Source organism: Hyaena hyaena, unplaced genomic scaffold (assembly GCF_003009895.1).
Source record: "Hyaena hyaena isolate Hyena2069 unplaced genomic scaffold, ASM300989v1 scaffold_428, whole genome shotgun sequence".
NCBI lineage: Eukaryota > Metazoa > Chordata > Mammalia > Carnivora > Hyaenidae > Hyaena > Hyaena hyaena.
Window position 1 is genome coordinate 1,512,193 of NW_024081062.1, and position 22,546 is coordinate 1,534,738.

General features: G+C 43.9%; 1 protein-coding gene and 1 non-coding gene across 2 annotated transcripts in view; one reads left to right on the plus strand and one right to left on the minus strand.

Annotated features, from left to right (window-relative positions):
- RASGEF1C (RasGEF domain family member 1C) overlaps nucleotides 1-22,546 on the minus strand; it is a 90,392-nt gene that overhangs the window by 64,705 nt on the left and 3,141 nt on the right. The gene's annotated exons all lie outside the window — the stretch shown is intronic.
- LOC120245698 lies at nucleotides 19,791-19,892 on the plus strand. The gene has a single exon (XR_005531849.1). It is a non-coding gene; the product is annotated as a U6 spliceosomal RNA (small nuclear RNA).

Genomic DNA, 22,546 nt, shown 5'->3' on the forward strand with positions numbered 1-22,546 from the left:
CCTGAAGTCCACCCCCTGGGCTTTTTATTTACAGACACAAACACATTCTCCCTTTGAGCTTAAGTCTGACTGAGCTCCTCTTCTGCACATGCAATACAAAGAATCATACTACCCCAGACTCTTGAGATGGGCGGAATATGCCATCGCCAGTAGCCAGGAGCTGTGTTGAATTGACAGTGGGCTATGAGACCAGAGGGCAGATGTGAGCTTGGTCCTTATTGGCCAGGCCACTCTGAGGAAGTCACTTTCCCTCTCTCACATTCGTGTCTGTAAAATGTTCCTAGCGACCCCAGTTCCCAGGCTGATGTGCAGAGGTGACATCTGGTCAAACTCAATGGCAGGAAGAACCAGCCTTGGGAAGGACATCCGGGGACTGGGAGGCGGGTGTGTGGAGGGGCCACCTAGTACCAAGGCCCAGAAGAGGGAGCTCATATGGCTGCATCAGGGTGATAGGGACCCTCGCTGTGGGGCACAGGATGGGGAGGAGGTGGGTTTGGTCAAGTGCTGCAGGAGGGCCCTGGGGGATCTCCGACTGCTGGGAGAAGACCAGGTGGAAGAAGAGTCAGGGGTGTGGAATAAGCTGGAATCAAGGGGTGGAGAGAAGTGGCTACAATCAGGACAGATGTGGGAAGGTGACTCCTACAGGGTATGCTCATGTTCAGATAGCAGGGGCGTCACTGATGAGAAGGGCACTCAGCTACTTAGCTAAGTGGATGGCACTTGACCACCTGGATGACTTGATGAAGATGAAATTGGAGGGGTGGGTGGGGGGAGATGGGCACCACAGCGGGAGGATGCTTGGGAAGGGGGTCTTGGAGGCCTGTAGGGCGGCGCTGCAGGATGGAAGGGCTGATCAGTGGGGCAGGGGAGCACAAGGCACAGTGACCCCATGAGTGATGCCTGAGGCTTTGAAGACCCTCCCTGGACCACCTGTTGGATGGCATGAAGGCAGAAGCCAGGCTGGAGCAATACCCTTGACCTTAGATGCAGCAATTACTTGGGGACCCAATCGGCGGGGAGAGGGGGGCAGGGAGAGTATATAACCATAAGTAGCACCGCACGGGGCTTAACATGAGGGGTGCCCAGAAACAGAGCACTGATCAGCAAAGTGTGAGCGCGCTCTTCATACCACCTGGCCGTGTGAGCAGCGCCAGAGCCTCTGAGAAGAATGTCAGCCAGCGGTGGAGTGAGAAAAGCCAGTAATCATTCAGGCTCTGCTTTCATGCGAATGGATCTTTGCAAAAGAAAATTACATGCACCCAGAGAAAAAGCCCCAGTATGTTTAACGATGAGAGGGACCATCTCATTTAATGGGCTAGTGAGTGCTTTTACTTCCTCCTTTACCCCTTTCTGCATTTCTGACTTTTTTTTGTTTTTCTTCAAAAAGAAAGGAGAGACAAGGAGAGAGCCAACAGGTGGTGGGGGTGGGGAGTGCGGGGCCTCTTGGTGGGCGGGAGTGCTGGTCACCCTGCAGGCGCCAGGTGGAGGCCACCTGCTGCAGCTGCACCCGTCTGCCATTCTGGAAAACCAGTCAGTTCCACTAAAAGGCAATGGACGCTGAGTGGCTCAGTCGGTTAAGTGTCCAACTTTGGTTCAGGTCATGAACTCACGATTCCCGGGCACTGACAGCACATAGCCTGTTTGCGATTCTCGCTCTTCCCCATGCTGCTGTCTCTGTCTCTTAAAATAAGTAAGTAAACTTAAAAACAAAAAGGCAACAGTCTTCTCTCTCTCCAGCCACGTGTAGGGCTCATTTGTGTTTAATAAAAGGCAGGAATGACAGATTCCAAGTCATCTGTCAAAGCAGAGGCTGGCGTACAGAGTGGCCTGGCTGCTGCCTTCAGACACAGCAGCTGCAGAACTGTCTCTCTTCTAAAACCAGAGCTGCCACCACTGACCGGAAGTAGTCAGAAGGCAACCTGCCATTTGGGGGTTAGGATGGATGGGTGTGTGCAAGCACTTTATAGTTTGCAGAGTCCTTTGACAGATGTCATCACCCCTGGGTCCTAGGTCCCTGCCTATAGGCTCAGGGAGATAAGTCTCGGCCCCAAGCCAGCCCCAAGGCACAGCCAAGTCCCCTTGCACAAGGCAGGGCTCCTGAGGTCTTCAGCTTCTCTTTCAGCCTTAGTGAGTTGCTTGTTTGTTTTTTTAAGTTTGTTTATTTTGAGAGAGAGTGAGTGAGCAGGGAGGGGAAGAGAGAGAGAGAGAGATCGAGAGATGGAGAGAGAGAGAGAGAGAGAGAGAGAGAGAGAATCCCAAGCAGGTTCCATGCTGTCAGCACAGAGCCCGACATGAGGCTTGAACTCACAAAACGTGAGATCAAGCCCTGAGCTGAAATCAAGAGTCAGACGTTTAACCAACTGAGCCACCCAGGTGCCCCATGGCTTTTCACTCTTTACTGAGGTACAGCACCCATCCCAAAATGCACGCACATTTGAGTGTGTAGCCAGGTGAGTTCTCCCAAAGCAGATACGCCTGTTCAACCAGCATCCAGGTGGAGAAACAGCACACTTCAGTTCCCCACCCTGGGCCTCTTAGTGTCACTAACCCTTAATTTCATCAGGAAAGAAAAAAAAATGAAGAAGGATCACCATGTAGGGAAATCATTGCTGTTAAAAAAAAAAAAAAAAAGGGAGGAGGGCACCTGGGTGGCTCATTAGGTTAAACATTCGACTTTGGCTCAGGTCATGATCTCACAGCTTGTGAGTTCAAGCCCCATGTCCGGCTCTATGCATCGGGTTCTGTGCTGACAGCTCAGTCTGGAGCCTGCCTCATATTCTGTGTGTGTGTGTGTGTGTGTGTGTCTCTCTCTCTGCCTCTCCCCTACTGGTGCTCTGTCCCTCTCTCTGTCTCAAAATAAATAAACATTAAAAAAAAAAAAGGCTTCTGGTAAAGAAAACCAGGAAGAGACAAGGAAGGCTTGGTTTTACAGAGGGCACGGCCCTATGACCATGTGGGCTTGGGACCTCTACCCTGTGAGAGAATACCTTTCAGTTGTGTTAAGCCATCTCAGTTTGTGGTACAATATGCTAGGAAACAAATGCAAGCCCAGAGGCTGGGAGGGAGAATAAAGTATGTTGGCATAAGGTCCTCATGCTGCATGTGAAGTAGTATAATATCACTTGAAAGTAGACTGTGGTAAGTTAGAAATGTTGTGGGGGCAAGAATTCTAAGTTGCCCTCTCCCTGATTCCCATCCCCTGCTGTGTACACCCTGTGTAATCCCCCCTCCTTGAGTGTGGGTGGGACATGTGAATATGATAGACAGCTAGGTTAGGTTATGTTACATGGCAGAGGTGAAGGGGGGGTGGTTTGCAAACTTAACGAAGGCATCAATTGACTTTGAACAAATCAAGATTATCCTCGGTGAGCCTGACCTGATCAGGTGAGCTCTTTAAAAGAAGATGTAGAGGTCAGAGACTCACCTCAGAGGCTCTCCTGGTGTCCTTGAAGAAGTAAGCCACTATGAGTTCTATAGCTGCAGGGAGATGAGTTCTGCCAGCATCCATGTGAGTTTGGAAGAGGACCCCAGCCTCAGACCTGTGAGGCTCTACGGAGAAAACCCAGCTAAGCTGTCCTTGGAAGCTGACTCACAGAAACTCTAAAATAACAAATGTTTATTGCCTTATGCGCCAAGATTGTTTCCATGTTTTAGGCGGCCTCAGCAAAGTAATACAATGTATGATACCTAAATCAAGCACTAAAACAATACAGCAAAGGAATATAGCTAATAAGTCAACAAAGAAGGTAAAATAGGATTTAAAAAAAATACCCAATTAGTTTAAAAGAATCAGAAAAAGGAAAAGGAACAAAGAGTATATGAAACAACTAAAAAACACATAGCAGGATGATTTAAATCCAATATAAATGATCACACTAAATGTAAATGGTCTCCACAACTGGATTAATAACCAGAACTTTTCAGATTAGATAGGAAAGCAAGAACCATATAGATGCTATTTACAAGAACCCCTCTTTATTAAAAAAATTTTTTTAAATGTTTATTCATTTTTGAGAGAGAGAGACAGAGCACAAGCAGCGGAGGGCAGAGAGAGGGAGACACAGAATCTGAAGCAGGCTCCAGGCTCTGAGCTGTCACCACAGAGCCTGATGCAGGGCCTGAACTCATGAACTGTGAAGTCATGACCTGAGCTGAAGTCAGACACTTAACTGACGGAGACACCCAGGTGCCCCTGTATGAGCCTCTCTTTAAATATGAAGACACAAATAGGTTAAAAGTAAAAAGATGAGAAAATGAAAGAAAGATGGCATCTCCACATTATCATCAGACAAAACAGAATTCAGAGCAAAGGATATTATAATAGATAAAGCATTTCATAATGGAAATTGCAGCTGAGATTTTAACACTTCTTACTCAATAGTGAACGGAACAAGTAAACAGAAAACCAGGAAGAATATTGAACATTTCAACATTACCGAGTAACTTAACCTGATTTATATTGATAGAACCCTTCACACAACAACAGCAGAATCCAGTTGCATATTTAACAAGACAGACCATATTCTGGGCCATAAAACAAATCTCAGTACATTTAAAAGGATTCAAGTCATAGAAAGTATGTTCTTTGGCTATAGGAGAATTAAATTAGATACTATTAACAAAGCTTTTGAAACTAGAAGATATGCTTCTAAATAACTTATTGGGGTAAAAGAAAAAAATAGTAACAGAATTTTAAAATATTTTGATCTGACTGAAGAAAGAAACACAACATGCCAAAGTATGTGTGATGCAGCTAATATGACGCTTAGAGGAAATTTTACAGCAGTAAATGCCTATATTAGAAAAAAATAGATCTCAAATCATATACTCACTTGATGACTTCAGCTTCTACCTTAAGAAACTAGAAGAATAAGTGAAACCCAGAGTAAGCAGGAGAAAGGAAATGATGATATTCAGTGCAGATATCAATGACATATATAACAGAAAAATAGAGAAAAACAAAGAAGCAAAAAGCTGGTTTTCTGAGAAGATCAACATATTTAATAAACTTCTAGTCAGACTAATCAGGAAAAAAGAGGGAATATACAAATTATCAACACACAAATGGGAAGAGATAGTAATATAAGTTCTAAACATATCAAAAGAATAATAAGGAAATGTCATGGACAACTTCATGCCAATCAAATGACAATTTACATGACATGGAAAATTTTCTTGAAAAAATACGAACTACCCAATCTCACAAAACAAGAAATAGATAACTGGAAACAGAAATTATAGTTAAAAACCTTACCATCAGGAATAGAACAAGGATGCCTGCTTTCATTCCTGTTACTCAACTTTCTTTTTTTTTTGGAAATTGGGCAAGAAAAAGAAATAAAAGAAAAAAAAAGAAATAAAGGGTATTATAATAAAAGGAAATCATAAAACGATCTCTATTCACAGATGACATGATCCCATATAGACAAAATCCCAAAGAACACATAAAAAAGCTACCAGGGCTGATAAATAAATTCAGTAAAGTTGCAGGGTACAAGATCAAGACACAAAATTAGTTGTGTTTCTATACACAAGCAATTAACATACTGAAAAGGAAATTAAGAGAACAATACCATTTACAATAGTATCCAAAAGAAGAAAATATCTGAGAAAAAATTTAGCCAAGGAAGTGAAAGGCTTGTGTACTGTAAACTATAAAATATTGTTGAAAAGACGTGAAAGAAAATCTGAATTAAATAAGACATCCCAGGGGTGCCTGGGTGGCTTAGTCAATTGAGCCTCCGACTTCAGCTCAGGTCATGATCTCACGGTTCACGAGTTCAAGCCCCACATCAGGTTCTGTGCTAACAGCTGAGAGCCTGGAGCTGCTTCAGATTCTGTGTCTCCCTCTCTCTCTGCTCCTCCCTCACTCACACTCTGTTTCTCTCTCTCTCAAAAATAATTAATAAAATAAGCATTACAAAAAAAGACATCCCATTTTCATGGATTAGAAAATTTAATTCATAAAAATGGCAATACTATTCAAGGCAATCTGCATACACAATGTGATCCTTACCAAAATGCCATTGGCCTTTTTTTTTTTTTTTTTACAGAAATCCAAACCCATTCTAAAAATCATACGGAATTGCAAGGGGTCATGAAGAGACAACAGAATCTGTTGGAGGACTCACATTCCCTATTTCAAATTTACTACAAAGCTACTGAATGTAGAGCAAGTGGAACTTCCACACATCACTAGTGGGAATGTATAATGATTCAACCACTTTGAAAAGGAATTTAGCAGTTTCTTATAAAGTCAAACATGAACTTACCACATAGCCTAGCCATTCCACTCCCATGGATTTATCCAAGAAAAATGAAAGCATATATCTACACAAAGACTTCATATAAATGTTCACAGCAGTTTTATTTATAATAGTTCTACAATATAAACAAACCAAATGTCTATCAGTAGGTAAAACAGATACATGTATTGGTATTTTATTGCTGTGTAACAAATACAACAAATTTTGTTTACAATCACCATGAACTTAAATAAACACAAACTTATTATCTCCCAGTTTCTTTGGGTCAGGATTCTGGAACATTCTGAGTTGGGTCCTCTGCTCAGGGGCCAAAATCAGGTGTCAGTAGGGGCTGCCATCTAATCTGAACGCTGGGATCCTCTTCCAACCTCAGTGAATTTAGTTCCTTGAACTTGTAGGACAGAGGCCCTCAACTCTAAGAGGTCACCCACCTTCTGATCACCAGGACAGTTTGCTTCTTCAAAGCCAAGAGGAGAATCTCTCTCAGGCTTCAAATGTTACTTCTGGAGGACTCACTTCCTCTTTTAGGTTTCACCTGATTTGGTCAGGCCCACCTAGAATAATCTCCCTTTTCAGTAACTCAAAGTCAACTGACTAATTTCCTGAAATCTCTTCATATTCAAAGATCCTTCCTACACTCAAGGGGAGGGGATTATCCAACGTGTGTCTATCAGGGTGGGGAGAATCCTGGGGGCCATCTTAGAATGCTGACTACCACAGAAACAAATTATAATATATCCATACAATGGGGCTCTTGCTGAGCAATGACAGGGGTGAAGCTTTCTTTACATTTTTTTAATGTTTATTTTTTAGAGAGAGAGAGAGAGAAAAAACATGAGTGGGGAAGGGGCAGAGAGAGAGGGAGACATAAAACATGAAGCAGGCTCCAGGCTCCAAGCTGTCAGCACAGAACCTAACGTGGGGTTCTCACAAACTCACAAACCATGAGATCATGACCTGAGCCAAAGTTGGACACTCAACCAACTGAACCACCCAAGCGCCCTACGGATGAAACTTTCAATACACACAACAAAATGGGTGTATTTTAAAATAACTATGCTGAGTGAATGGACAGATACGTTGAACAATTTGATTGCGGTGATGGTTTCATGAGTATTTATATATATTTACATAGTTGTGGGTGTTTATTGTACAACTATACAGATGTTTAAAAAAAACCATAAAATCTGATATTTGATACAGTTATTGGTAAACATTTAAGTATGTTTTTCAACTTTTATTTTTATGAAATTTAAATATGGGTGAATTATTTTTTTTTAATTTTTCAATGTTTATTTATTTTTGAGAGAGATAGACAAAGCACAAGTGGGGGAGGGGCAGAGAGAGAGGGAGAAACAGAATCAAAAGCAGGCTCCATGGTCCTGGCTGTCAGCACAGAGCCTGATGTGGGGCTTGTACTCATGAACTGTGAGATTATGACCTGAGCTGAAGTCAGACACTTAGCTGACTGAGCCACCCAGGTGCCCCCAGGTCAATTATTTCTGATGGAAACTTAACATTAAAACTGAGATGCATGGTAAGCACTAAAGGCACATCTAATTTTGAAGACAGTATGAAAAAGGCTATTTCATTAGTATTATATTGATCACAAATTGGAATGATAAACATCTCAGAGATACTGGGTTACATAAAAAACTGTTTATTTATTTATTTAAAATACAGAGTACAGGTGGGGGAGGGGCAGAGAGAGAGGGAGACAGAGGATCCGAAGCGGGCTTCACACTGTCAGCACAGAGCCTGACATGGGGCTTAAACTCACAAGCCACGAGATCAAAACATGAGCCAAAGTTGACACTCAACTGACTAAGCCATCCTGGTGCCTCAAAATAGATTATTAATTTTTTTTTTTGAGACACAGAGAAACAAAGCACGAGTGGGGGAGGGTCAGAGAGAGAGGGAGACACAGAATCCGAAGCAGGCTCCAGGCTCAGAGCTATCAGCACAGAGCCTGGTGCGGGGCTGGAATCCCGGAACCATGAGATCATGACCTGAGTCGAAGTTGGACTCTTAACTGACTGAGCTACCCAGGTGCCCCAATAGATTATTAATCTTAATCTCACCTTTTTTAAATGTGGCCACAAGAAAATTTCAAATGACTCACAGGACTCTGTGGTATTTCTACAGGACAGAGCTGGTCTAGATCAGAGTACCCAGTGAGGGCAAGTAGGGAAGTAATAAACAAGTTCAACAACACCAGGAGACAAACACCAAATACAGAAGAGGGGCCACTCTACAGGACAAATGTCCCCTTTTCTCTAGGAAATCAATGGATTGAAGATCAAAAAAACCCCCAAACAAAGCAAACCCAAAAAAAAACAAACAAAAAAGGTGAAGGAGAGGGAGAGAATGACTATTCCAGAATAGAGATGCTTAAGAGTAAAAAAATCAGGGTGCCTGGGTGGCTCAGTTGGTTACGCGTCCAACTCTTAGTTTTGGCTCAGCTCATGATCTTGCGATTTTGTGAGTTTGAGACCCATGTCAGGCTCTGCGCTGACCGTGTCCTTTCTCTGCTCCTCCCCTACTCGTGCTTGCGTGAGTTCTCTCTCTCTCTCAAATAAATAAATAAACTTGAAAAAAAAATTTTTAATTATTATTTTTTAAATATTTATTTTACTCTGGGGGGGGGAGGGGCAGAGAAAGGGGGAGACACAGAATCTGAAGTAGGCTCCAGGCTCTGAACTGTCAGCACAGAGCCTGACGTGGGGCTCAAACCCACAAACCGGGAGATCATGATCCGAGCCGAAGTCATACGCTTAACTGACTGAGCCACCCAGGTACCCCGAAAAATATTTTTAAAATGTTAAAAAATCAAATGCAATGTGCACAGCTTGCTTAGATCCTGATTTGAACAACCCAAGTGTGAAAAGATATTTTTGAAGTCATTGAAGCATCTGACTGACTATGGACTGGCTTTTAAACAATATTAAGAAATCATTATCCCTTCCATTAGGTGTGTCAGCGGCAGGCACTTACACAAATATAAGCCCTTCACACCAGAGGGCTGGGCTGGGCGCACAGACGGAGGAAGGTGAGCTGTGAGCTTAGCAGGGGAGCTGGGACATGGGTATGTGGTGGCGGGTCACCTATTCTTTACATGTTTAAGTTTTTGAAAATTTCTGTAAGAAAAAGTTAAAAAAAAAAACAACAGAAGCAAGTCTGTGGCTTTCTCCCTGAAAGCCCCACAGGGCGTGGGTGCTATGTGACCTTGGGCTGCCTTCCCTGACAGAGCTGGGGATGAAAACGGCAGCTGGAAGGGACACAGACTTCCTCATTAAGGTGAGTGGCACCACCACTGATCGGTTTACGACACGCAGTGTGCACCTGTCAACGCCTGTGCTCCTGAAATTGGTTATAGCGCAATAACCTAATTTGTTTCCCCCTCCCTACACTTGCTGTTTGCAAAATATAAGGACATTTTCCCCAGCACACATTTCAGAACTGCAACATGCAGACACTTAAAGCCCTTTTCATCATCCAAAGTGCTAATACAATTTGGCTGCGTTCATGCAGAAACATCTGTTTTCAATCCGCAGGCCACCGGGGGCCTGCCATTCACGCCCAGGAGCAGCTGTCACACACTGTCACTTCAGTGTCTTTAACCCTTTCCACAATCCCCTTGCACACATTCACACAGACCACTGAGTGTGCAAAGCTTGATTCTGAAGGGACTTGTCACGACAGCCTGGGCATCAGAGCTGCTGAGCCTTGAAAGCCCCTGGAGTGGTCAGGACATGGTGCCCCTGGGTGACTAAAGGGCACCAGTATTAAACTGATAGGATTAGGAAGTTCATTTCCCTGGGAATGAATCACAATAGATCTCGCTACACTGACGATCAGAGCCAGCCATTCCCCTCCGTCACCTGCCCAGGGTGGGTCTATTGTGTGACCCAGTCCAGAGCCCCAGCCCCTTCCTCCTGGCTCCTCTGCCTGCTTCTCTTGTGTGTGTGTCTGCTGAGGGTTGACAAGGAAGCCAGGAAATGGCTGGTTAGGAAGGTAAGAAGGTAAGAAGGTCCAGGGGCGCTTGGGGGGCTCAGTTGGTTGAGCATCCGACTTCAACTCAAGCTACGATCTCATGGTTCGTGGGTTCGAGCCCTGCGTCAGGTTCTGTGCTGACAGTGCAGAGCCTGTTTCAGATCCCCTGTCCAACCCCTCCCCCCTGTACCTCCCCCACTCACATTCTCTCTCTCTCCAAAATAAATAAACAACAACAGAAAAGGTAAGGAGGCCCGAGCTCTCCCGTACACCCCATGCCAGCCTGTGTGCACAGTGGTAGCCACGGTGGTCCAGTGTCTGTCCCCAAGCTATGCCCAGCCATACTGCCTGAGCCTCTCGTACTGGGGGCCTGGACCCTTGCTCCTTCCTCCCCTCCTACCTGACCACCCACATTCTGCCTGGGGCTCCTGGTTGACCTTCTAAAGCAGTTGGGGCATTGGCTCCTCCAGGGAGCCTCCCCTTGAATTGTCCCCATCTGCAGCCCTCTTTCACTGGGGAGTGAGCTCAGGGCCGCCCTGGGCCTGCTGCAGAGGGGCAGGAGTGGGGGGTGACTCCTTCATGGTTGGATGAACTTAGTGGTCTTCCAAAGGGAAAGGGTGTCCCAGACCAACACGAGGAGTATGGGAAGAAAATATGAGAACTCCTTTTAATATTTTAGCACTCATTGAAAGTGATTTTGTTATATGGGCACCTGGGTGGCTCAGTTGGTTAAGTGACTGACTTTTAGTTTTGGCTCAGGTCATGATTTCACGGTTCATGAGTTCGAGCTCCGAGTCAGGCTCGGAGCTAACGGTGTGGAGCCTGCTTAGGATTCTCTGTCTCTCTGCCCCTCCCCTACTCATGCTCTTTGTCTCTCTCAAAATAAATAAATGGGAAGAAAGAAAGAAAGAAAGAAAGAAAGAAAGAAAGAGGGAAAGAGAGAGAGAGAGAAAGGAAGGAAGGAAGGAAGGAAGGAAGGAAGGAAGGAAGGAAGGAAGGAAGGAAGAGATTTTATTATGTAACGGTTGCTATGTAAAAAGATTACCTGTAGCATATATATATTATGAAGCAAGATAACCATTTAGATGCCTGGAGACCCCCCACCCGATCAGGCAGGGAAACATTATCAATCCCCCCATTTCATCCACCTGGACCATCCTCTCTACCCACTCCACTTTCATCATTCTTACTATCTGGAATTTTTTAAGAAATTCATTATGAATATTTTATTTAACTCATATAACTCAATAGCAAAAAGCGCCCAAGCAATCCAATTAGAATGGATTCATTATGATTAACTAATGGTTAATGACTACTTATACTTCAACTTTAAAATATGGGTTGAGGATCTGAATAGATATTTTTCCAAAGAAGACAGACAGATGGCTAACAGGCACATGAAAAGATGCTCAACGTCACCCATCACCAGGGAAATGCAAATCAAAAGTACAATAAGATTGGGGTGCCTGGGTGGCTCAGTTGGTTGGGCGGCCAGCTTCGGTTCGGGTCATGATCTCACGGTTCGTGGGTTCGAGCCCCGCGTCTGGCTCTGTGCTGACAGCTCAGAGCCTGGAGCCTGCTTCGGATTCTGTGTCTCCCTCTGTCTCTCTGCCCCTCCCTTGCTCGCACTCTCTCTCTCAAATAAATAAACATTAAAAAAATTAAAGCACAGTGAGATAGAGCCTCACACCTGTCAGAATGGCTAGTATCAAGAAGGCAAGAAATGACAAGTGTTGGTGAGGATGTGGAGAAAAGGGGGCCCTTGTGTGCACTGTTGGTGGGATGCAAACTGCTGCAGGCACTCTGGAGAACAGGATGGAGGTTCCTCACAAAATTAAAAATAGAACCAGTAATTACACTACTGGGTATTTACCCAAAGGAAACAAAAGCACTAATTTAAAAAGATATCTGCATCCCCATGTTTATTGTATCATTATTTACAATCGCCAGGATATGAGAACAAACTAAGTGTCCATTGATGTACGAATGGATAAAGACAACGTGGTCAACATTGTCCTAGTGGTGAAAACCTGACCGCTTTCCCCGCAAGTTCAGGAACAAGACAAGGCTGTCCACTCTCACCACTTTTATTCAACACAGTACTGGAAGTCCTAGCCATAGCAATCAGACAACAAAAAGAAAGAAAAGACATCCAAATTGGTAAGGAAGGAGTAAAACTGTCACTGTTTGCAGATGACATGATAATCTAAATAAAAAACCCTGAAGACTCCACCACCAAAAAACTGCTAGAACTGATAAATGAATTTAGTAAGGTCACAGGGTAAAATCAATGTACAGAAACCCATTGCATTTCTTTTTTTTTTTTTTTTTAATTTTTTTTTTTTTTTTTTTTAATTTTTTTTTTATTTATTTCTAGGAGAGAGAGAGAGAGAGACAGCATGAGCAGGGGAGGGTCAGAGAGAGAGGGAGTCACAGACTGAAACAGGCTCCAGGCTCTGAGCTGGCAGTCAGCACAGAGCCTAACGCGGGACTCGAACCCACGAACCGCGAGATCATGACCTAAGCGAAAGTCCGACGCTTAACCGACTAAGCCACCCAGGCGCCCCATGCATTTCTATACACTAATAATGAAGTAGCAGTCAGAGAAATTAATAAAATAATCCCATTTATAATTACACAAAAAAATAATAACATGCCTAGGAATAAACTTAACCAGGGAGGAGAAAGACCTTTAATCTGAAAACTGTAAAGCACTGATAAAAGAAATTGAAGAAGATACAGGGGTGCCTGGGTGGCTTAGTCGGTTAAGCGTCCGACTTTCGCTCAGGTCATGATCTCACGGTTCGTGGGTTCGAGCCCCGCGTCGGGCTCTGTGCTGACTGCCAGCTCAGAGCCTGGGGCCTGTTTCAGTCTGTGACTCCCTCTCTCTCTGACCCTCCCCTGTTCACGCTGTCTCTCTCTCTCTCTCCTAGAAATAAATAAAACATTAAAAAAAAAAAAAGAAATTGAAGAAGATACAAAGAAATGGAAAGACATTCCATGTTGATGGATTGGAAGAACAAATATTGTTAAAATGTCTATACTACCCAAAGCAATCTACACATTTAATGCAATCCCTATCAAAACACCACCAGCAGTATTCACAGAGCTAGAAAAAACAATCCTAAAATTTGTATGGAACCAGAAAAGACCCTGAATAGCCAAAGCAAAAAGAAAGCCAAGCTGGAGGCAACACAATCCTGGACATCAAGCTGTATTACAAAGCTCTCATCATCAAGACCGTATGGTACTGGCACAAAAGCAGACACTCAGATCAAAGGAACAGAATAGAAAACCCAGAGATAGCCTCACAATTATATGGTCAATTAATTTTTGACAAAGGAAGAAAGAATATGAAATGGGGGAAAAGACAATCTTTTCAACGAAGGGTGTTAAGAAAACTGAGCAGCTACATGCAAAAGAAAGAAAGCAGACCACTTTCTTACACCATACACAAAAATAAACTCAAAATGGATTAAAGACCTAAATGTGAGACCGAAAACCATAAAAATTGTAGAAGAGAACACAGTGATTTCTCTGACATTGGTTGGAGAATGTTCTTACTAGGTATGTCTCCTGAGGTAAGGGAAACAAAAGCAAAAATAACCTCAAAATCAAAATCAAAAGCTTCAGAACAGGAAAGCAAATAATCAACAAAACTAAAAGGCAACATACTGAATGGGAGGCTGCTTGGGATTCTCTCTCTCCCTCTCTCTGCCCCCTCCCACCCCTTCTCTCTTTAAATAAATAAACATTTAAAAAATTTTAGGGGTGCCTGGGTGGCTTAGTTGGTTAAGCGTCCAACTTAGGCTCAGGTCATGATCTCACTGCTCGTGGGTTCGAGCCCCTCATAGGGCTCTGTGCTGACAGCTCAGTCTGGAATCTGCTTCAGATTCTGTGTCTCCCTCTCTCTCTGCCTCTCCCCTGCTCACACTCTGTTTCTCTCTCTCAAAAATAAATAAACATTAAAAAAATTGTTTTAAATCTCCATTCTAATGTCTGTGGGATTTTAGTAACTTGTGTGTTCTCCTAGACACTCTTGCTGAGACTTGATCAATTTTGTTAAATTTTTCAAAGGGTTTTTTCTCTATTGCTTTCTATTTTACTTATTTTCCTTCTCAGAAGGTACTGTTTGTAAGCAGCATGGCACACCCTGCCTGACAGATAGGAAGCACTCAGACGGTCACTCAGGGCTGCTTAGCACATGTCCATCCCGTGGTCGGATGGAGGGACAGATGGGTGGGCGAGCAGAGAGTGGGCAGACAGACAGAAGGAGCAGACAGGTCACATCACCTAAAAACAGCTCTGAAGGTAAACATCTCAGACCATAAATAGCGCAGACCAAGCTCCAAGGCTTGCATGGCCTGGGTGATCCTGTGAGGTCCCCGTATGTCCCTGAACCTCTGTTTTCTCATCTTTTTTTTTTTTTTTTAAAGTTTATTTATTTATTTTGAGAGAGCAGCGGGGAGGGGCAGAGACAGGGAGAGAGAGAATCCCAAGCAGGCTCCGTGCTGTCAGCACAGAGCCTGACATGAGGCTCAGACTCAGGAAACCGTAAGATCATGACCTGAGCTGAAATCAAGAGTCAGATACTTAACTGACTGAGCCATCTAGGTGTCCTGTTCATTTGTTTGTTTTTAAATCCAAACAGCATTCAAAAGCAACAGAGTTTGGCTGAATAATATTAATAAAAGGAACACTTCTCTCTGATGCTTGGAGCACCCACGCAGGATCACTGTGTACCTGTGGCCTCAGGAACGTCTCACAGCAACCTCCATCTGCTCTGCAACATGAGAGAATGGGGTGCCTGGGTGGCTCAGTTGGTTGAGCATCGGACTCTTGACTTTGGCTCAGGTCATGATCATGCAGTTGTGGGTTCAAGCCCCGCGTCGGGCTCTGTGCTGACAGCGAGGAGCCTGCTTGGAATTATCTCTCCCTCCCTCTCTGCTCCTCCCCACCCCTCTCTCAAAATAAATAAATAAACTAACAACAACAAATGAACAACTTACTGACCAAATAAATCAAGGAACTCATTACTCTGCAGGGAGCACTATTGTGCTGATTTCAAAATTTTGCTCCTTCCTGCCCTTGGCGAGGTCTGTTCTGAGTGAAGCAGGAATCCACCAATTAGGGCGATCCTGGTGCAGGATGGAAAGGCCATTAACTGGCAATACTGGAGCCTGTGTTAGTTTTCCCCCAAAATAATAAGACTGAGTCCCTCCCCCTGCCCCTGCCCAGTCATGGTCCTTTCACTGATTAGTCCATAAAACTCTTCCTGGCCGAGTTCAGCAAGTAATGGAGGCAGGGGTGCCTGGGTGGCTTAGTCAGTTAAGCATCCGACTCTTGGTTTGCTCAGGTCATAATCTCGGTTTGTGAGTTGGAGCGCCATGTCGGGGTCTGTTTCTCTCTCTTTCTCAAAATAAATAAATAGACTTTAAAAAAAGGAAGTCATGTGGGCATGGAGGAGGACACTTGTGGGGATGAGCACTGAGTGTTATGTGGAAACTAATTTGACAATAAACTATTTGTAAAAAAAAAAAAAAGGAAAATCATAAGGAAGAGACAATAAAAAAAAAAAAGGAAGTCATGGAGACAGACATGACGTGCAAGAGAGGGAGCTCTGTCAGGAAAGGAGAGCCAGGTCCCGCTCTGCTATTACTACTGAAGATGACGCACATGTGCTGGGTCTCCAGGAAGGGAAGGAAATGGACACACAGCGGATGCCTCCTCTGTACCAGACCCTGCCATTATGAGCCCCCTTTTGTGTCTGGACCCAGGGTGATCCTGGGAGTGTAAGAGGAGTCCCCCCAAGGAAGCAGGGAGTTCAAACCCCGGTATGGGTGACGTGGGAGTCTTCAGCTACCTCTGGTTCCTTGAGGGATCTTTGTGGGGTCTGCATGAAATGGTGAGCATCTTTCCCGAAAGAAAGGTCCCACTAAGGCAGAGCCTGGTGCACAGGCCAGACAGCCCCCTGGGAGGGCACAGTGACAGTGACAGGAAGGGGACCAGGAAGGATGGCAGGAGGGTGGGAAAGGAAACTGAGACCAGAACCCAACAGTACCGCAAGGCAGCCCAGTAAAGCCTGCAGCCCCAGGGCCTCAGCCTCTCCCTGCAACAGCCCCTCCCCACGCTGCTGCTGGCCCCTGCCCAGCCCCCAGAAGGGTGCAGGGTGGGCTGGCGGAAGGTGGCACTCCACTTCTCTTCTTAGGTATGCATCCCTGTCTGTAACTTTATTTTATTTATTAACATTTTTTTTTAAATATTTATTGCTGGGAGAGAGAGAGAGACACAGATCCCGAGCGGGGGAGGGGCAGAGGGAGAGGGAGGCACAGAATCTGAAGCAGGCTTCAGGCCCTGAGCTGTCAGCACAGAGTCTGACGTAGGGCTCGAAATCACGAACCGCAAGATCATGATCTGAGCTGAAGTCAGACATTTAACCAACTGAGCCACCCAGGTGCCCTATTTTATTTTATTTTTTTATAAATGTGTATTTATTTATTTTGAGAGAGAAAGAGAGAGAGCATGAGTGGAGAAAGGGCAGAGAGAAAGGGAGACAGAATCCCATGCAGGCTTTATGCTGTCAGCGCAGAGCCCAACGTGGGGCTTGGCCTCACAACTATGAAATCACGCCTTGAGCCAAGATCAACAGCCTGACCCTTAACTGTCTGAGTCACCCACACCCCCCACCTTGTCTGTAATTTTAAAACAACTTCAACCTAAAACACTTAGGCTGAATCGAGTTTTGAGGAAAGAGTCCCACAAATCCAGACTATGGGAGAAAACTGACGTGGAGTTTTCAAAATGATGCCAGGAAAGACAGACAAATGACATGGAGGGACTGCGCTAGATTACAAGACTTTAATAAACATGACACACAAATGCAACTCTTGATCACTGATGTAAAATAAGGCCCAAAAGGACATCACTGGGGCCACTGGGAAAAGCTGAATATGGACTGTTAATGAGAAATGTTTTTGTGTTAATATTGTTTCTTGGGTGTGACACCCTGACCTGAGGTTTGTAGAACATCTTTGTTCTAAGGAGGTACTGATACACCTACTCTTAAATAGTTCAGCTAAGGTTACGAGCACTGAGATGAAACACACACTGCCAGATGTTGAGGAGGGATGGATTGAGGTGGGGTGCACACCAATCCCTATGAAGCTTTCTGAGAAAAAAGCCTGGGGACATCTCCAGGTCCCTGTAGATAATGGCAGCCACCCAAAGGCAAACCTCAGATCAACTGAGAGTGCAAATAAAACCACTCACGCTCGGGCCTAGAGCGTGAGCAGGACACCAGGCCGCTGCCCACCTGCAGTTGGGGTGCATGAGGCAAGGAACCCCACCTGCAGAGTCGGCTCCAGAGAACTGCGCTGGTGTGGCAGGTTGAGCAGAGATGGGGCGGGGGGGAGGGGAGAGGAGCAGTGGACTGGGGCCAAGAATTTAGACACAATGACACCAGAAGGAGAAAGTCCCCCTAGAGTGGGGCAGTTCTGAGAGCAGATCCTAGGCCAGGTGAGAGGCAGCCCTGGAATCTGGGGGAATACACAAGGGACAGAAGGTGTGCAGGACCCCGGTTGGATGTCTTGGAAAGGTCCTGCTTCTACAGGATGTGGCTCAGAGGAGGAGGCCCATAGAGGGTTGGGGGTAAATGGATGGGGGAAAAAAGTAGCATGGGGAATTCAAGGGTTTTGCTATAGAAGCAAAAGTGAATGGTAAATTCAGCAGACACCAAACCATCCCACACCCGGTAAGACTCCAAATAAGGATAATGCACTTCCTTAAACCAACAGAAGAGGGCACTTCTGAACTAAGAAACCTGATGTTACCCAAATCCCCAAGGCCATTCCATGATTGCTCTATTATTCCCACTACCTGCAAACATAAAGACATTTCTTATTCTTTTTTAAAGTTTATTTACTTATTTTGAGAGGGGTGGGGAGAGGCAGAGAGAGAGGGAGAGAGAGAATCGTAGCAGGCTCCATGCTGTCAGCCTACAGCCCAACACAGGGCTCAACCCCATGAACCATGAGATCATGACCTAAGCCAAAATCACTCCTCAGACGCTTAACTGACCAAGCCACCCAGGCGCCCCAGGACACTTCTAAGTTAACAGAGGGTAACAAACTATACCCATACAGAAGCAATGTAAGGAGCCGACAATCATTCTCCCCACCAGCCAATTTACAGGGAAACAATGTAACATAGCATTCTGACTTGAATGGCCTCATGAAAGCATTCTGACACATGACAAAATACCTTACATATAAATTTGAAAACTCAAAACAGAAACGGAAACAGACAAAAAAGGTACACACGAAACTAGAATTCCCAAACTCAGGAGAGAAAATGAAAATCACAACATCATCTCAGAAATAAACACTAATCTCAATGCTCTTTTAAGGAGAATAGATTTGACTGAAATTTTAATAAAGCTCATTGAGAAAATGAATGAAAAGATTTATTCATTTATTTCTAGGAGAGAGAGAGACAGCGTGAGCAGGGAAGGGTCAGAGAGAGAGGGAGTCACAGACTGAAACAGGCTCCAGGCTCTGAGCTGGCAGTCAGCACAGAGCCAGACGTGAGGCTCTAACCCATGAACCGCGAGATCATGACCTAAGCGAAAGTCCGACGCTTAACTGACTAAGCCACCCAGGCGCCCCTAAAATGATTAGACTTTAAAGGTAAAGAAAAAAACCTTTTGGAGCTCTAGGACTCATGAGTCACTCATAAAAGGAAGAAAAGCGTGTTTATATGAGACTTCTTGTCAACAGCATGTAAGCAATACAACCCAGAGCAACATTATAACAAATTCAGGGAAAACATCCTGTGAGCCAGGATTTTATAACCAGCCAAACTATCCTTCAGGTATCAAGAGGACAGAAAACAATTTCAACATGAAATGAATCAGGAAATGTCATACTCATGCATCCTTCTTGAAGAACCCGTCAGAAGTCACACTTTATCAAACCAAGGAATGACTAGGAAAACTAGTAAAACTAAATATCAGCAAACTGAATCTAACACCACTGTGCTGGACAGACCAAGGCACCTACCATCCCTATCTCCTGGCATTCGTGCCCTTGAGTGTGGATGGAACCACTGACTTTCCTCTAACCAACAGAATATGGCAATAAGCTCTCAGTCCTGCAAGTAAAAAAAAAAGGTGAGTGCTGCTGGCAACCACATAGGTAGAAAAGCAGATCCCTTCTTACCTGAACCTCTAGATGAGAGCTCAGTCCTGGCCAACACCAGTAAGAAGCCATCAAAGCCACACCTGGATCCACAGACACTATGAGATAATAGATGTGTGCTGTTCTAAGCTAAGTTGATGATAACTTACTTTACAGCCGTAGATGTTTAACACAACGATATTGAAACATAATATATCATGCCCAAGTGGCTTCCATTTCAGGAAGGCAAGGATAGCTTAATAAATATTTAATAAACTTTGTGTCTTACTATTTGCCTTGTCCTCTCATTCTGGACCTGGTATTAGGAAATTCATTAACATGATCCATCTTATCGCGCACACTTTGGCAGCATATATACTAAAGTTGAAATGCTACAGAGAAGATTAAAATGGTCCTTGTGCAAGGAAACAGGCAAATTCATGAAGCCTTCTGTATTTAAAAAAAAAGGGAGGGCACCTGGGTGGTTTAGTTGGTTAGGCATCCGACTTTGGCTCAGGTCATGATCTCTTGGTTCATGGGTTTGAGCCCTGCATCAGGCTCTGTGCTGACAGCTCAGAGCCTGGAGCCTGCTTCAAATTCTGTGTCTCTTCTCTCTCTGCTTCTCCCCCGCTTACTCTCTCTCTCTCAAAAATAAACATTAAAATTTTTTAAAAAATAAAAATAAAAGAATCATCTTATTAACAGTGCTAGGAGAAATATTACATAATTATCTCCATATACGTCTTCAGTGAAAATCAATATTCATTCCTGATCTTAAGAAACCACCCAATAAAATAGGAATTAATGTGTACCCCCACACATATATACATATATCTCCCTATCCTCTTTCCTAAAGTCAGTAACCCCCCCCCCCCTTTGACATGCGAGGAAGAATGTTTTATTCACTTTTGTGTTGCACAAGTGTTAAAACCACATAATCTGAATTGACTTTAGGTCACAATAATTTAAAAGATAGAAAGCCTCTATTACCTAAAATTTTAAATTGACTATATGACAATTTGTACAATAAATGAGGAAAACTAACACTAGAACAGGCCAGTGATCAGCCAACACAATACACGTTCACAAATGTGGCCAAAGGATGGATGTGTATCATCCATCACCTTCCATGTAACATCTTGGTTGGTTTTTGTTTTGGTTTGTGGGGATGTGAGTGGCTGACGTCAGCATCTCTCATAACGGGAGAAGTACTAGAGAACTTTTTAATACCCCAGGAACAAGGGAAGGAGGCCCGTTATAAATAACATTTAATATTGAAAGGGAAGGGAGCCAGGGTGGCTCAGTCGGTTGAATGTCCAACTTTTGATTTTGGCTCAGGTTATGATCTCACAGTTCTGGAGTTTGAGCCCCACATGGGGCTGCGTGCTGACACTGCGGAGCCTGCTTGGGATTTTCTCTCTCCTTCTCTCTCTGCCCCTTCCCCACTTATTCTCTGTCTCAATTAATAAATAAAAACTAACATGTTTTTTTAAATTTCTAAAATGTTTATTTTGGGGGGAGGAAGGGAAGAGAGACAGGGAGACACAGAATCCCAAGCAGGCTCCAGGCTCCAAGCTGTCTGCACAGAGCCTGACATGGAGCTCAAACTCATGAGCCATGAGATCATGACCTGTGCCAAAGTCAGATGCTTAACCAACTGAGCCATACAGGAGCCCCAATAAACAAAAACTTAAAAAAATAAAAAAATATTGAATGGGAGGTATTTAGCCAATTTAATTAGATAAGAGAAAGTCAGCAGATGCATAAACATCAGTAAAGAAATCAAACTATTTCAAGTTTCAGATGACAGAATACTTAAACTCTCTAAAATGATTAATGCTGAAACTAACAACAAAATAAATTCAGTGACGTAGGTGCACACAAAACAGCGCGCACACACACACGTTCAAGATAGGATGGAAGAAAAAAATATATAATAGCAACAAACAAAGCCAAGTCCTCATGAATAAACTTACAAAAACATGTGAGGGAAAACTTCAACACGCTCCTGAAAGTGGTCTTCGACAAATAAAAGACTAAGTAGTCTCGAGCACACAGAAAGACGTTCCTTGGTTTTGGATAAGATGGCTCAACTTGATAACGGTGTCAATTACCCTGAAGTTCGTCTGTCAATGTGACGTGATCCCAGCGAAAGATAGCGGCCACACGCAGGGATGTTTAGGACACCCTGACATGAAAGCAGACAAAGAAGGTCTAACCCTACCAGATACTCACAGTAATGGGAGTGGAGTTCCATCTCTCCCTCCTACTCCAACGACTGTGAATGAAGCTCTCTTCTTGCCGTTTGCACACATGTGCACCATAATGATGCCTTTACAATGCCCACCATAGGGGACCCACACACGAAGAGACAGAGCTAGTGAGACAGACTGGAAAGCCCAGAAATAGGTCCAATGCATTTGGGTGTTTATTATATGACACAGGTGCATTTCAGACCACTGGGGAAAAGACGGCTTCTTCAATACATAGTGTTGGGATAGAGAGACATTTGGAAAAAGATTCAGTCAGATCCATAAACCAAACACACATTAGAAAACACGGTTAGGGGCTTCTGGGTGGCTCAGTTGGTGAAGCGTCCGACTTCGGCTCGGGTCATGATCTCAGGATTCATAAGTTCAAACCCTGCATCGGGCTCTGTGTTGATGGCTGCTTACTCACTCTCTCTCCCAAAATAAGTGAACTTAAGAAAAAAAGAAAACAAGGTAGATTCCATACAATTGGGTGTAAGAACAGCCTTTCTAAATTAGGATTCAAAATCTAGATCCAATCAAAGAATAATTAAATCAACTATATAAAAATAGAAAGCTTTTAATGGCAAAACCTGCCATAAACTAAATAAAAAGAAAACTGGAGTCCACATTTGCAAAAAAAATAATAATAGATAAAGCACTAATGTATATATTTAAACAAACTTAAATCCAAGGAGGAAAAAAAGACCAAAAATCCAATAGGAAGTGGGCAACAGAGACAGACAGGCGATTCACAGAAAAAGATAGTCAAGTGACTTGAAACCGTATACAAAGATGTCCAACTGCATTCGTAATAGAAATGTAAATTAAAACACACTGAAATACAATTTCCTGGCTCTGAGAG